The sequence below is a fragment of the Ursus arctos genome, unplaced genomic scaffold, assembly GCF_023065955.2.
Source record: "Ursus arctos isolate Adak ecotype North America unplaced genomic scaffold, UrsArc2.0 scaffold_14, whole genome shotgun sequence".
In the NCBI taxonomy this organism is placed as follows: domain Eukaryota; kingdom Metazoa; phylum Chordata; class Mammalia; order Carnivora; family Ursidae; genus Ursus; species Ursus arctos.
In genome coordinates, this window is record NW_026622808.1 from 29,137,336 (window position 1) to 29,151,627 (window position 14,292).

General features: G+C 47.3%; 1 long non-coding RNA gene across 2 annotated transcripts; it reads right to left on the bottom strand.

The window, feature by feature from the left end:
* Positions 1-908: 908 nt before the first annotated feature.
* LOC113256763 (uncharacterized) lies at positions 909-11,196 on the bottom strand. Of its 2 annotated transcripts, XR_008959081.1 has the most exons (4): positions 9,724-11,196; positions 7,499-8,858; positions 6,703-6,803; positions 909-3,113 (listed from the first exon to the last, which is right to left on the bottom strand). It is a non-coding gene; the product is annotated as an uncharacterized LOC113256763 (long non-coding RNA). The 2 variants fall into 2 exon arrangements; XR_008959082.1 differs by lacking the exon at positions 9,724-11,196 and having other exon boundaries at positions 7,216-7,626.
* Between the last annotated feature and the right edge of the window lie 3,096 nt (positions 11,197-14,292).

The window sequence follows — 14,292 nt, forward strand, 5'->3', positions numbered from 1 at the left end:
TGAAAACCTACTAGAGAAATTGCTGACCCTCAATCCCAGTGAGAGAAGTGCTTTAGAGGAAACCATGAAGGACCCATGGATGAACATGGTCCATGAAGAAGAACTAAAGCCTTACATTGAGCCACTCCCTGACTACAAGGACCCCTGGCAGAACTGAGGTGATGTTATCCATGGGCTACGGATGGGACCAGATCCAGGACCTGTTGATGGGCTGGAATTATGAGGATGTGATGGCCGACTACCTGATCCTAGGTGGCAAGAGCCCCAGGGTGGAGGGGTGGACCACTGCTGTGAAGCCCCTGCCTTCGGCTGACCCTACCAACAGCTGCTGTCCTTCCCCATCCTGCACGCTTCAGCCTAGGGTCTCCGCCAATGCAAAGAAATGAGGTTTTAGGGAGCCTGTCATTCCCACCTTTGTTGTGTTCTGTAACCCAGAAAGCTGGCGGCCTGGGGAAGACTGGGAGTCAGTGGAAGGCCAGCAGCACAGCCAAAGTGCCTGCCAGTCCCTCACCAGGCCTGGAGACAAGCAGTCCCCAACGTGGCCCTGGGGCCTCCCCTTCACCCACGGCATCTACCATTCACGTGGTAGAGCCCCACATGGAACCAGCTGCTCTCAGGGTTTATCCTACAATGGAAACTCCCTCCATGCTGGGCGGCCTGGTGATGGGGCCCCAGCCTCTCCCTCTGGCAACAGCCAGGGCTGACAGGGGGCTGTTGGGGAGCTTCCTCAGCTTCCTACTCGGACAGATACCCGTGTTTCAGGCTGCCCAGAAAGAACTGGTGCGGCCCTTAAAACACAGTGAAGCTAGAGAAAGCTCACATGATGGATAGCCGAGGCAGGGATAAAACCAAAGACTGCTTTTAAAGAGGAAGCAAGAAGATCCCGAGTTCCACAGAGCCCAGCGACAGGTGTGGGAGCCGAGCCAGGCTGAGTCGACAGCTGCGGGGACAGAAGTGGCGCAAGAAGCTTACAGCGCATGCGCAGGGAAGTCGAGTCTTGCGTGCAGGAGAGGCTAGCAGGTGCGGACTGCCAAGGTGTTCTGCATGGGGTTCAAATCAAGGAAGTACCTGCAATTCCACAGCATTCGAAAGCATTGAATCCAAAACGCTGGTGAGCTTAAAGAATGGCCGGGAGCCACCGGGAAGATAAGAGGACAGGATGGCCACTGTCCCAACCTGGATGAATCTTCAGAGACTGGACTGTTGTCCTGGGGCACTTCTCCCCTCCTGCTCTTCTGTCTCTCCCTCCCTGTTTGTCAGGGAGGGGAGATACTGCTGTAGAAATAAACATTAAAAAAAACCCCAAAAAACAAAAAAACATTTAATGGGGAAGCATTTAACATCTATTTTCTGAGTTGCTTTTAAAGCTGGGTTGGGGGAGGTGATTATTGATTGGCCTAGTTCTCATTCATGTTTGTCTTAGAGAACACAGGGTTGTCACTCCCTCGAGCAGGTTTGATAGTAGTGATATTAACACCAACAAGTAACAGTAGCATTTACTAGTGGCCACAGACTTTCTAGACCATTTCAATTCCTTTTAGGTACAAGTGCCCATTGAACAGTCTAGGAAGTGAATGCTGAGTGGGGTTAAGCACTTTGTACAATCATGGAGCTGGTGAATGGCAAAGCTTGTGTCAGGAGCTTGTACTCTGAACCCCACGGCTATGGCCTCCCGCGGCTCAGGCCTGGGGACTCTGCAGTCCTGGTTTTGACATCCTTTTGAGGTTGTTACACTGTGTCTCTGAATTAACGGATCATTAGTAATACAAGAAATGAGACAACCAACTGCTGGTGTAGCAATCTTCAGAGCTCTGGGTGAATTAACCTGTCTGCAGCCCTTTAAATCCTTCTCTGTATAAGCAGGACACAGTCCTGAGTACAAACTCTACCTCGAAAACATAAGGAAGAAAGATGAAGCTGTCCAGAATGCTGGAAACACTAAGGTTTTCTGGAGCCCTGCTTAGCTGGAGAGACAGCGCCTCGTAGGTCCTTTAGCACACAAGTGGGCCTCTCTGCTGTTAGAGCCTGATCCAGATCTAAATGGATCTAGGGCAGTGCCTAGCAGGGTGGCCTTCACTCTCTTCTGCCTCAAGTCGAAATCTTATGAGCTAGAGAGCAAATGTAGGGTGATGGCTTCCAGATGAACTTTTGTATATTTAAAATTCGCTTACCAGACTCAAGAGCCCCTTTCTCTAACCCGATCTTTTTTATTCAGGTACAAATTAATTAGAACTTGCCTGAGGACACCCACTCACTCCTGAACTGCTGGGTCACACCTCCGCCCAGGGGATCTGCCACAGTGTGCTCTGGGCCTCTGTCCTCTCGGGCACCGGGAACAGACATTTCATTTAGGGTGAGATTTGAGCTTTTTTCCAGAGTCACACTGCTTGGTGAGGTCACTGAAGAGTTTTGGAATGGTCCTTGATTGAAAATTCAGTGGCAGTTCTTTGTTGGCATGTCCTCTAGGTTGAAGTGCAAAATTTTGGCATAGGCTTTCTTGATTATCATAGTGCCTGGCACATGACAGTGCTCCACAAGCAGCATTTTTCCTCTCTCCTGCAAGAGCGTTACAAAGAAAGACACGCAGGGAAATTCTAGGAGAGAGAGAGAGACAACTAGGTACAGCTGGGGTGAGGATCAGAATTTTTTTTTTTAAGATTTTATTTATTTATTTGAGAGAGAGAGTGTGCACACAAGCAGGTGGGGGTGGCATAGGGAGAGGGAGAAGCAGACTGCGCCCTGAGCAGGGGCTCAATCCCAGGCCCCTGGGATCATGACCTGAGCCGAAGGCAGACGCTTAACCAACTGAGCCACCCAGGCGCCCCGAGGATCAGGAATGTTTTGTGGATGAGGCAGATGTGAAGCTGAGGCCCGACCAGAACTCCTGGGATCCTGAGTCCTCATGTGAGATGGATCACGTATTCTTCTGACGGCCATCATTTCTTTTCCATGGCAGCTGCTGGTGCCAGTTTCCAGGCTGCCCGCTGTTGGAGGGCAGTTTTGAGTTTGTATACAACACAGATCCATTAGTGGCGGTTGCCTGGAGCCCTGGCTGGAAAGGATCCTGAAGTCAAGGTCAGGCTCAGCAGGAGGGAGTCCCACATATCAGGTACCTGTAATAGTTAACAGTTCCTAGTACTGCCTTCCCTGTGGCTCCCACTTGTAATGATGTAAATGACTCCAGGGCACAGTTAGGAGGATGAACATAACCTGGTCACTACAGGAGCTTCTGGCTCAGAGAGCTCTCTGATCACCACTGCATATATCCGGGTATGCCATATTCGCAAGCACGTGTATTTACAGGCACTGCGATTGTGTTTTGGGTTTGCACCCTGATCCAGGCATTAATTTATTTAAAAGAATATTTTAACATTTTCAAAGAGTTGAGCATCTTTAAATTCCCAATTTCTGTTATTTCTAATTTTATTGCATTAGGGCCCAGAAATGTAAGGTGTTAAAATTTTTGTCCTTTCATATTTACTAAATATATCTTTTTGTTTTCAAAATATAATGAAAGGTATTTTTTTTTTTAAGATTTTTTTTATTTATTTGACAGAGACAGCCAGCGAGGGAGGGAACACAGCAGGGGGAGTGGAAGAGGAAGAAGCAGGCTTATAGCGGAGGAGCCTGACGTGGGGCTCGATCCCAGAACGCCGGGATCACGCCCTGAGCCGAAGGCAGCCGCTTAACGACTGAACCACCCAGGCGCCCCTATGAAAGGTATTTTTATATTTCTTGGTAAGTTGTCTTGGTTTGTAAAAAAAAAATCACTTTGTTATTTGTTACTACGTTATTTTGGGTAGATACATACAGATCAGTTATATTTTCATTGTTTTGCATATTTTTTTGTGTGTTTTTTTAAAACACATTCTCAAGACTTTTCCTTCCATGCCTCCCATGCTTTAGATTCTATGATTTTATATGTTTCTCAGTTAAGATTGCTTTCAGCTCTAGATACCAGAAAATCTGACATACAATAGTACAAACAAGCAAGGATAGGAGATGAGGCCAAAAAACTAGGCAGAGGCCAGGTTATCTGGTTATCTAAGTTTTTCTTTTCTTTTCTTTCCCCCCACCCCCTAAGCTTTTATTTTGTTGCAACAAGAAGCCAGTGGGAGGGTTTAACGGGGGGGGGTAAAGGAGGAGTTGGGGTGTGGGGTTAACATATATCATGTCTTTCATGTTTTCTATGGAGCACTCTGGATGCTTACTGGGGAATGGACTGTAGGAGAGTAAGAGGGGAAGCAGGGAGCTGGGTTGGGAGGCAGTCTGCAGAAGACCAGTATGAGAGGACAGTGGCTGAAACTAGTGTAGAAATGGAGACAGCGAGAAGAGGCTGCAGTCAGGATGCGTGCCAACAGGACTTGCTGGAGGACTGGGTGAGAAGGGAAGGAGAGTCAATGATGACTCCTGAGTGCTCCCCCCAGAAAAGAGGACCCAGGCTTGGGGGTGCTGAGCAGATAGATGGTATTCAAAGCTGGGAGCCTCTGTAGGTTTGCTCTGAGAAGAGAGGGCCCATAAGAAAGAGAAGGGGGCTGAGGATCTCAGAGAACTGGTGGAGGAGGAGGAGGAATAAAAGATAAGAGTAAGGTGGGAGTGAATCTGGCAGGAGGCAAATCCAGAGAAAAGTGTTTTAAGATGGAAGAAGTAGTCAGTCGTGTTTCAAATGCAGCTAAAAGACTGAGAGAACGAAAACTTAATCTTGAATTTAGTAAAATGACAATCATTGGTGACCCCCATGAAAGCCATTCTGGTGAAGTGGTATGGAGGGAAGCTGGACTGGAAAGGGTTTAGGAGCGAAGATGAGGAGAAGTAGCATGAATGGAGCAGAGAAGAATGGTAAATGGAGAGAACTTAGTTGTCAAAGGAGGTCTGTGTTTAGTACACAACATTAGGGCACGTTTGTATGCCAAGGCTGGCAAGGGATCATTACTGACACAGGACTGTAGAACTCTGGGGTCAGAATCTGAAAGGACTTCTCAACCCCAAGTTTACCAAGTTATAACTTTAATCTTTAAAATCAATGGGATTTTTGGCATCTATTTCTCTCTCTCTCTTTTTTTTTTTAAAGATTATTTATTTATTTATTTTAGAGAGAGAGAGCAAGCAAACACATGAAGAGGGGACAGAGGGAAAGGGAGAAGCAGACTCCCCCCTGAGCAGGGAGCTCAATGCAGGGCTCGATCCCAGGGCCCTGAGATCATGACCTGAGCTGAAGGCAGAAGCTAAACTGACTGAGCCACCCAGGTGCCCCTGCCATCTATTTCATAATACAGGCACACCCACAGAATATATCCCCAATTAATGTTTTCCTGGAAGAAGGTTTTAATTTTTTTTTTAAGATTTTACTTATTTATTTATTTGAGAGAGAGTAGAGTGAGCAAGAGAGAGAGAGAGCACAAGTGGGAGTGAGGGGCAGAGGGAGAAGTAGACTCTCTGCTGAGCAGGGAGCCCGATGTGGTACTTGATCCCAGGACCCTGAGATCATGACCTGAGCCGAAGGCAGACGCTCAACCGACTGTGCCATCCAGGTACCCCAAAGGTTTTAATTTTTAATACCCAAATTGCATAGCAGTTATTTCTCTCTCAACACTTTTAGCTGACACATATATAATATATTATATACATATGTAAAGAGTTTAAATTGAGTCTTCAAAAAATACATTTTAAACAGGGAAAAGTTTTATGTTACTTTCAAATACAATCAGCAGACCATCAATCACACTAGTCATTTTGCAGATCTTTGGAGTGTCGGCAAGATGTACAATATCTGAGGCTGTTGGTCTACAAAAGGTCACTGTTACCACACAAAAAGCAACTGTATGCTAAAGACAGTATTATTTTTTTGATTTAATTTTTTTAGCATGATGTGGAGAACAAAGGCAAAAGAAATATAGAAAAAAACCCTCAATTTCCTTACAACTTACAGCCCATTGACCAGTCCTTGAGACAGGCAGAGTGACCTTCCTCTAGGAACTCAACTCAATACTTGCTAGAGGCAAAAGGCAATTTTAGCTTAACATTAACCCCACCTCCAGGATCTTATAAGTCTTCTTTAACATATAAAAATTCCTTTGGAAACTTCCTGTATCTCTACCGACAACCCCCCAACCTGCCAAGGTATATGTCAGCAATCATCCTCCAAGCATATGGCCCACTGATATACATCTGATGGGTCTCATGACTAAGGTTTTACTAGACAGTAGTAAATGCCCTTTTCCTAACAACAGCCAACCCCTCAAGGTCCTGAAAACGTGGCTTCCAAATTCCTTAGAGACTTAACGCTATCCCTAACTCCCTCCCAACTTGAAAGTATATAACTGGCCAGTCCTCACCACCCCAGTGCAGTTCTGCCCAAGGGTCTTGTCCCCTGCTCTTTAATAAAACCACCCTTTTTGCACCAAAGACGCCTGAAGAATTGACCGTTCACTCTGAACCCCAACATGGGGCTTGAACTCACCACCCAGAGATCAAGAATTGCAAGCTCCTGTGACTGAGCCAGCCAGACGCGGAAAACTGGCAGTGTTTTTTGATGGACTTGCTACGCCTTATAATTTTTTCTATTTAAAATGATGGGAAATAAGGTCTTTTCAGAATTTCTTCTTAGAGAAAATCCTGACATTTCAGGCATAGACTATTAACAATCATCAATGGCATATGACTTTCCAACTTCGTCTTAGTTTTAAATTTTTAATTACTTACCTTGGAAATTACTTAACTTCGGTCCTTCCAAATCTGGCAGTAGGACTGATGCTCCATTAAGTCATACCATGGATATTTTGCTTTTTTTTTTTGCATCCTCCCTGCACAGAATTGGAACTTTGCATAAGTAAGTTTGAGACGTGTGTAGGGACGGAGTAATTGGGAGTCAATCAGATAAACGGAAAAACGACTTAAAAAAATTCTCACTATAGCCCCCAACAGCAACAAATTGTTTAAGTATTTTGTGGTTCCGAAGGGATATTTAAAAAGGTATATTTAAGGGGGTTCCAAAGGAGCCGGGGCAGTAGGACAGAAACTGTCGTACTACCTTCCTCCACAAACTTCCCTGATCTTTTAGGAAGGAACAACAGGAGCTTATGGTCCTGCTGGCCCGACTGAATGAGGCCAAGAGGCCCACGATAGGATAAAGGGGGCCCCGTCAACCAGCCCGAGCGGGGAGTCAGAGAAGTGGCTTGGGCTTGGTCCCCCCCAAGGGATTGGGAGGTCACTGACCTGCCCGCCTGACTTTCCCAACTGTACCACGCAGCATTGGGCCTGTCCATTGTCATGTTTCTCCTTTTCACAACGTAGCACTGCGCAGTCCCTCTAAGAGGACTGACGAGGTATGGGCTGTTCGGCCAGTGCAGGGGTCCAACGGGCACTCTGCGGGCAGCCACACCACCGAGGGTCCATGGGAACGATTATGGCAGCCCCGAGGGGCAGAGGTGACGGCGGGAAAGGTGGCTTTGAAAAGGTTTCCAGGTACCGGTATTTCCATCGTAACCGGTGAGCTTACGTTTCGAACACCGGCTTAGGAGCTTCTGCGCGGTTTCCAAGACGACTCACCAACCGCCAGGTCCGCGCGAGCCGCTAAACCCCATTCCCCAACCCGGGCGGCCTCAACATGCGCGGCGCGGCGGCACCGCGCCTGTCCTAAGGGGCGTGGCTCGGGGGGCGTGGCGAGTAGTGCGGGGAGCGAGGCGGTGGGAAGGGCGGGGCGTGCTGAGTCCTGGAGGCGTGGCTGTACCCGCGGCCAACTCCCCTCAGGCTGTCAGATGTGCCGACTTGCGAGAAATCAGGCTTCGGCCACAACAAGTGGCGCCATCGGCAGTTCGTGAAGATGCTCTATCACGATTACAGCGCGAGCCAGGCTGTCCGGGGCCCGCTGGGCCGCGCTGCGCCTCTGGGAGCGGGGCTTGGGGGAGATGCGGGCTCCTCTGGGGGTGGCGGGACCGCCCCTAGTACTCTGAGGGGCGGAGCGGGAGAAAAGGCCTCTCCTCGGGCGTTCGGGGGAGCTGTAGTCTCCCAGTCGCTCCTAGCCGGCTGCTTTCAGGGCTGAAGGACTACAACTTCCAGAATGTGCTGGGTGCTGAGCGCTCATTGTGGTTCAGTGTCTTCTGCTTAGAGCCTGTGGCTCTGACACTTTGTTTACCCCATTCCCATTCCTATCTGCTGCACTGATTGCTTTGTTGTTGTTTCCTAGGAGCCATTTGGTGGTTTCTGTATCTTGCAGTGTTTTTAGGGATTCCACCCTCGCTACATAGATCACTGTGCAATAAGTACAATAGCTACCTACTTGCAGCTCTCCTGTTTGTCTTCTCCAGTGCAGCTGTGAAGAACCTTAGTTACTTGTAGCTCCTCTCATTCTCCTGCGAATGGGGCCGCTTACAAAGCTGGGCACCTCATCTGTGGTCTGATTGATATTATCTTTTCATCTATTTTGAAATATACTTTGCTAGTAACGTGCAAGTAACACTTGACAGGCGTTTTTACGTACCTAACATCTCTGTCAAGTAGGCCTATGATCCCCATTTTACAGGTGTGGAAACTGAGGCTCAGAAGGGTTGAGTAGCTTCCCAAACCTCACACAATTTCTCTGCACATTTTGAATCTTAACCTGAAACTCTGCCTCCCAGGTGTATACACTTTGTGTGAAAGAAGACGAGTGTTTACAGAATTTTGGCACAAGGAGCTGAAAGCAACTTAAATGATTTTAATTTGGTTTTTTTTTTTTAAGATTTTATTTATTTTTTTGACAGAGAGAGAGACAGCCAGCGAGAGAGGGAACACAAGCAGGGGGAGTGGGAGAGGAAGAAGCAGGCTCATACCGGAGGAGCCTGATGTGGGGCTCAATCCCAGAATGCCGGGATCACGCCCTGAGCCAAAGGCAGACGCTTAACCACTGAGCCACCCAGGCGCCCCTAAATGATTTTAATTTGAATACAGTTTTGCACAACTTCTTTCTGTCTTACTTCAACCTCCCGGATTCCTGTAACTCTCAAATATGCATTGGGTAGCTTCAGGAATTCACAAAACTTTTTCTTTTTCTTTCTTTCTCTCTCTCTCTTTTTTAAACAATATTCAAATGGCCTTACATAGTGTGTTTTAAGGTGCAGGAGACTCAATGGTGATGTTATACTTTTCGTTATCAAATTCAGGAACATCAGCCAACTTAGCACTTAGCATCTGGATGGATCTGCAGTGCCTGGTGCTGCTGAGCAGGGAGCTCTGGGAAAGTGAGAGGTGTCCTGCAGTGCTGGCAGCTCCTCCTCTAGCTGGGTACTGTCTTCAGTAACACTGGCCTGTGGGTACGTGAGCTCCTGGATCTTGTATGGCTCTGGCTGGCTTCTTAGAAGGTTTTTTTGTTTGTTTTTGTTTTTTATAAGGAAAGTGAAGTTTAGAGATTTTATTTATTTATTTATTTTAGAGAGAGAGAGATCACAGAGGGAGAGGGAGAAGCAGACTCCCTTGCTGAGCAGGGAGCCCAACGCGGTACTCGAACCCAGGACCCTGAGACCATGACCTGAGCCGAAGGCGGATCCTTAACTGACTGAGCCACCCAGGCACCCGGCTTCTTGTTCTGTGTGTGTTTTTTTTTTTTTTAAGATTTTATTTATTTATTTGACAGAGAAGAGACAGCCAGCGAGAGAGGGAACCCAAGCAGGGGGAGTGGGAGAGGAAGAAGCAGGCTCACAGCGGAGGAGCCTGATGCGGGGCCCGATCCCAGAACGCCGGGATCACGCCCTGAGCCGAAGGCAGACACTTAACGACTCTGCCACCCAGGCGCCCCTCGGCTTCTTGTTCTTAATAACAGTTTAATAGTTTGAAAGTGATCAGGTGGTGGATGTGTGTTTTCTTTCTTGTGTGAGTGTGTGTGTGTGTGTGTGTGTGACAAATAATGAGCCTAATAATTTCCTATGAACCCATGGCTATTCTCAACCAAGGACAGTGACGGAAAAGCTGATTTGTGTAAAATCATTGCCTTCATACTTCGTACAGAGAAGACATGTCTCCTGCTGGAACAGCTGTGGTGAGAACTCTCTGCCTTTTATATCTTGCTCGTCTGTGCCAATGTGCTATTTTAGGGGCAGTGCTAATGGTTCAAATTGCAGGGTTCCCTTGCATTTCCATTTTTTTCCTTGTTTGGGCTTAAAATGTAGTAACATTATTATCTTGAATGGCATAAGTATCTTTGTTAATGAAAAAATTCTATTGCCAAATACTTGTGCTTTTTAAAAAAAAGATCTTATTTATTTATTTGAGAGAGAGAAAGAGAGCACAAGCATGGGGGAGGAGCAGAGAGAGAGGGAGAAGCAGTCTCCCTGCTGAGCAGGGAGCCCAACTCAGAACTCGATCCCAGGACCCTGAGATCATGACCTGAGCCAAAGGAAGACTTAATAGACTGAGCCACTCAGGTGCCCTCGAACACTTGTCCTTATGAAAAGAAAAAAGCAGGGTCAGAGAATCTTGATGCAGTGTCCAGCATTCTGCATGACCAAACAGGCTTTATGTGGAACTTGGGGTCAGTAGGTGTGGCCTGTATCCTCTCAGCACAAATCAAGCATACATTACCAGATAGGAGGACAGACAGGTTTAGCTTCACAAGCCAGAGGTTCCCAGGACCACCATACTGAACAATGGTCCTAGCCTGGCCCTTCCTTTAAGATGAAGTCTCTCCCTCTAGTTTCTCTGGGACCTTACAGCTTCCATTGTCATTTTTTCTCCTATAACTTCATCCTCTCTCTCACAGAGTGATGGAAACATTTTTCAATGAATTCAGGTCTCTCCATTCCTTCAAAACTGAACAAAAAAATTTTTTGTGGGGGAGGGGAGAGGGAGAGAGACTCTTATGCAGGCTCCACACCCAGCTCAGAGCATGATGCAGGCACGCTCTCACACCCCTGAGATCATGACCTGAGTGAGCCGAAACCAGAGTCAGATGATTAACTGACTGAGCCACCCAGGTGCCCCTGGCCACATTTTCTAAATTTTACTCTACCTGTTATATTCCTCCTCCAGGCACTTCCAAAATTAAGAAAACAAAACTTTCTATAGATTACTGCCAGTTTCAGAACAAAGATTACTTTAAAGGGGCAAAAATGGGGGGTTTGGAACAAGGATGAAGAGAAGTATTTTCTTAATATTTTTTAGAGTTTTACCAAATATTCAACTGTTCTAAGAAAACAAAATTGAAATTGGAAAAAAAAAAAAAAAGCAAAACTGAGTCTTTACTGTCCCTTCAGGCCCAGTCCTGTAGAAGTGCCTCTCTTTCTCCAGCTCCCTCAATCCTGCACAGACTTCATGCCAGCACGTGGAACCCTAGACCGACTGAACTTACCTGCTGACACACCTGCCTCCCCAACTAGATCTTGAGTATCCACTCTTGCTTGCCCTTCCCACCTGTGTCCAAAACATCCCCTAGCTCACTGCAATCACAGATGTGGTTAAGGAGGCCATCACTTCTATATCAAGGCCATGGTCTCGTTAGATGTAATCTCTCATATTTCCTCTTTGCAAGCATAGCCTTCATGGAGACTGGGACACATTCGTACAAATGTTGGAAGCTGATATCCCCATCAGTCCCAGAGCCAGTGTGATTATTACAGAGACATGGATGATGACTCTAGCTCAGAGCCTTGGACACCTTCCAGATGCACTTAGAAGATGCACTCGATCCAAGTGGAGACACCTTCCTATCTAGTGGAAACAAGTTTTCAATTCAGGAGAAAGAGAGAGGCCCTACTGACCTGTATGTCACAAGATATTTCATGGATAAATGTAAAACTACAGATGAGTTGAAGACAGAGACATCCCAGGGACAAGGGCTCTGTCAGCTGTCACCGCCCTCAGGAAGCTCAGTCTCATCTTTTCTCTCGCTCATTGAGCCCATCTAGTGGCGTCTCTATTACTGTTACCGACCTCTGTCCCCATACACAACTTTCCCCAGTCCATGCCCTTCTTGTCCTAGAGGCCACTTGGGCTTCTGAGACTCTTCTGCCTCATTAACAAAGGGGTGTGCCCCAGAAAAGGTGTGTGGGAAAGTATTTTTGAGAGAGATTTTTCAAATGGCCTCCAGGACAAGCCAGGTTGACCCTGCTTCAGAGGGAGAGGCTTGGAGCAGGTGACAGCAATTCTTTGAGGGAATTAGGCCTCGGGGTAAAGCCCAGAACTTGATAGTGGAGCAGATCTCTGACATTGAATGTGCCCATTTAACTTTGTGTATGAGGAAACTGAGCCCAGAGAGGTCAGGTGACTTGCCCATCATCACACAGCCTATACATGACCTGGCAACGAGGAGTAAAGTGCTCTTCACACTCCATTGGCCTGTGTTCCTATCTTCCTCCACACCTTTATGTGCTAAAATCAGATTGAGATGAAAACTGGCTAAGCTTTGGTGTACAGCAGTGGTTCTTAAACTTTGTTGCACATTAGAATCATTTGGAGAGCTTAAAATAATATTGATGTCTGGCTACATACGAGATCAATTAAATCACAACTGCTGGGCTGAGTTCCAGGTGACTGGGATACCAGAAGCAATGCAAATAGCTTCGCTTGTCTGTGCCTGGGAGTGGGGAAGTGTGGGAGGGGACAAGTGGCCTGGAGGGTCCAGTATCCTTCTGGCCTGTGGGCCTATGATTCCGGTAGGTGGAAGCAGTGGGGCAGGGGGATTGCTTGGATCTACTGGGATTTAGGACTGTTTTCAAGTGGGGCCTGCGCCTACCAGAGACAGGGAGGAGGGAACTGCCTTCAGGCCTGGGAACGAACTTCTCAGGAGCACTGGAATTCAAGGAGGGCCTGTCCAAGAAAGGTAGATTTATCCATTTGGTAGAAATGGTACAATGTGTTTTAATCTTTGAAACTTTAAAAATAATAAATTTAATTTCTTGAAATTTCTGAAGAGGTTATAATACATATGCATGGTATAACATCTCCCCTCTTTGCCCAGGACACCCTGTCCTTCATAGTTAGCCTCTGTGGTTGGTTTCCTTGGCGCCCTTCCAGAGTGTTGTATGTATATGCAAGCATATATGATATATATACATATATAACATATGTATATTTCTCCTTCGACCCTCTCCCCTTTAAAAGCACAAACAGATAGGGTGTTGCTGAATCCTTCTGAGGCTTCCAGCAACAATCCTTTCTTCCTTAAATGTCAACCTCTCCTCTACCAGATCGTTCCCCCATCCGTGTTTAGAAACATTGTCTAATCTCCTCTACCCTCAGAAGTCCTCCTTAATCTGCACTTCTTCTCAGCCACTGCCTTTGTTCTCATGCCCATCACAGACTCACCGGGTCTATGCTTGCTGTCTCTATTTTTTCCCCTGTCCATCACTCCTTAACCCACTCCACTTGGAGCTAGAGTCAGCATGGTCAGATGACTTCTTGAATCTAGAAAAATGGACATGGATGATTCTGAACCATTGAGTCTGGGTACCCAGGAGAGAGGGGGCATCTACAGGGGAGTTTGAAGTAGCTGGTGGAGGAGGAGAGGGAGGGAAGTGTGGTTTTATACATGATGACCATTCATGTGAAGATGCTACAGAGCCCAGTTGTGAGGGCAGGAGAAATCAGGGTTGAAGATAAGTACTTGGGGGTCAGGGCCTAGAAATAATGGCGGAACTGAAAGGTAGGATCTCCACAGGTACCAATGCTTCTCTGTCCTCCAGGATGTTCTGATTCTAGGTCAATCACAACTCCCACACTCATTCTGTGTGTGACCTTGGGCCTGAAGCCTGGCCTCCATGAGCCCATTTCCTCATCTGGGAAGTGTGAAAGCACCACCCATCTTACAAGGTCTCTGAGGACTCAGTGTCCTACTACTGTCATCATTGCTATTGCCCTTACCTCTCCAGGTGGAGCAGAGCAGAAAACTCAGCACATTTCTTTCCTCCCTTTAGCCTCATCTCCACTCTGTGAGGTCTGGTCCATAGGCAGTATCCCTCTCTTTCCCAGATGAGGAGACAGAGACCCAAAGAGGGGCAGTCTTGCTCAGGGGTCCACAATGGAAAGGCCATTTGGCCCTCCCTGCCAGAAGCCATGCCCCAGGTGCCTTCACCCCACCCCCAGCCCTACCACTGACAAGAGTCCTGTTCATTGAGCTCTTTATGTGTGTCCTGGGCCAAGCTGTGGATGGAGTGGGATGGGGTGTCTTGGCAGCCTGGTTGAGTGGCACCTGCCTACCCCATCCCCACTGGAGCCTTTGGCCCCCAGGCTGGAACTGAGGCCATGTCAAAGGCTTCACCTTCCTGGAGAACCCCTTAGGCCATGCTCTGTCCTACAGAGTGCCTCAATTCACTGTCTGAAGAA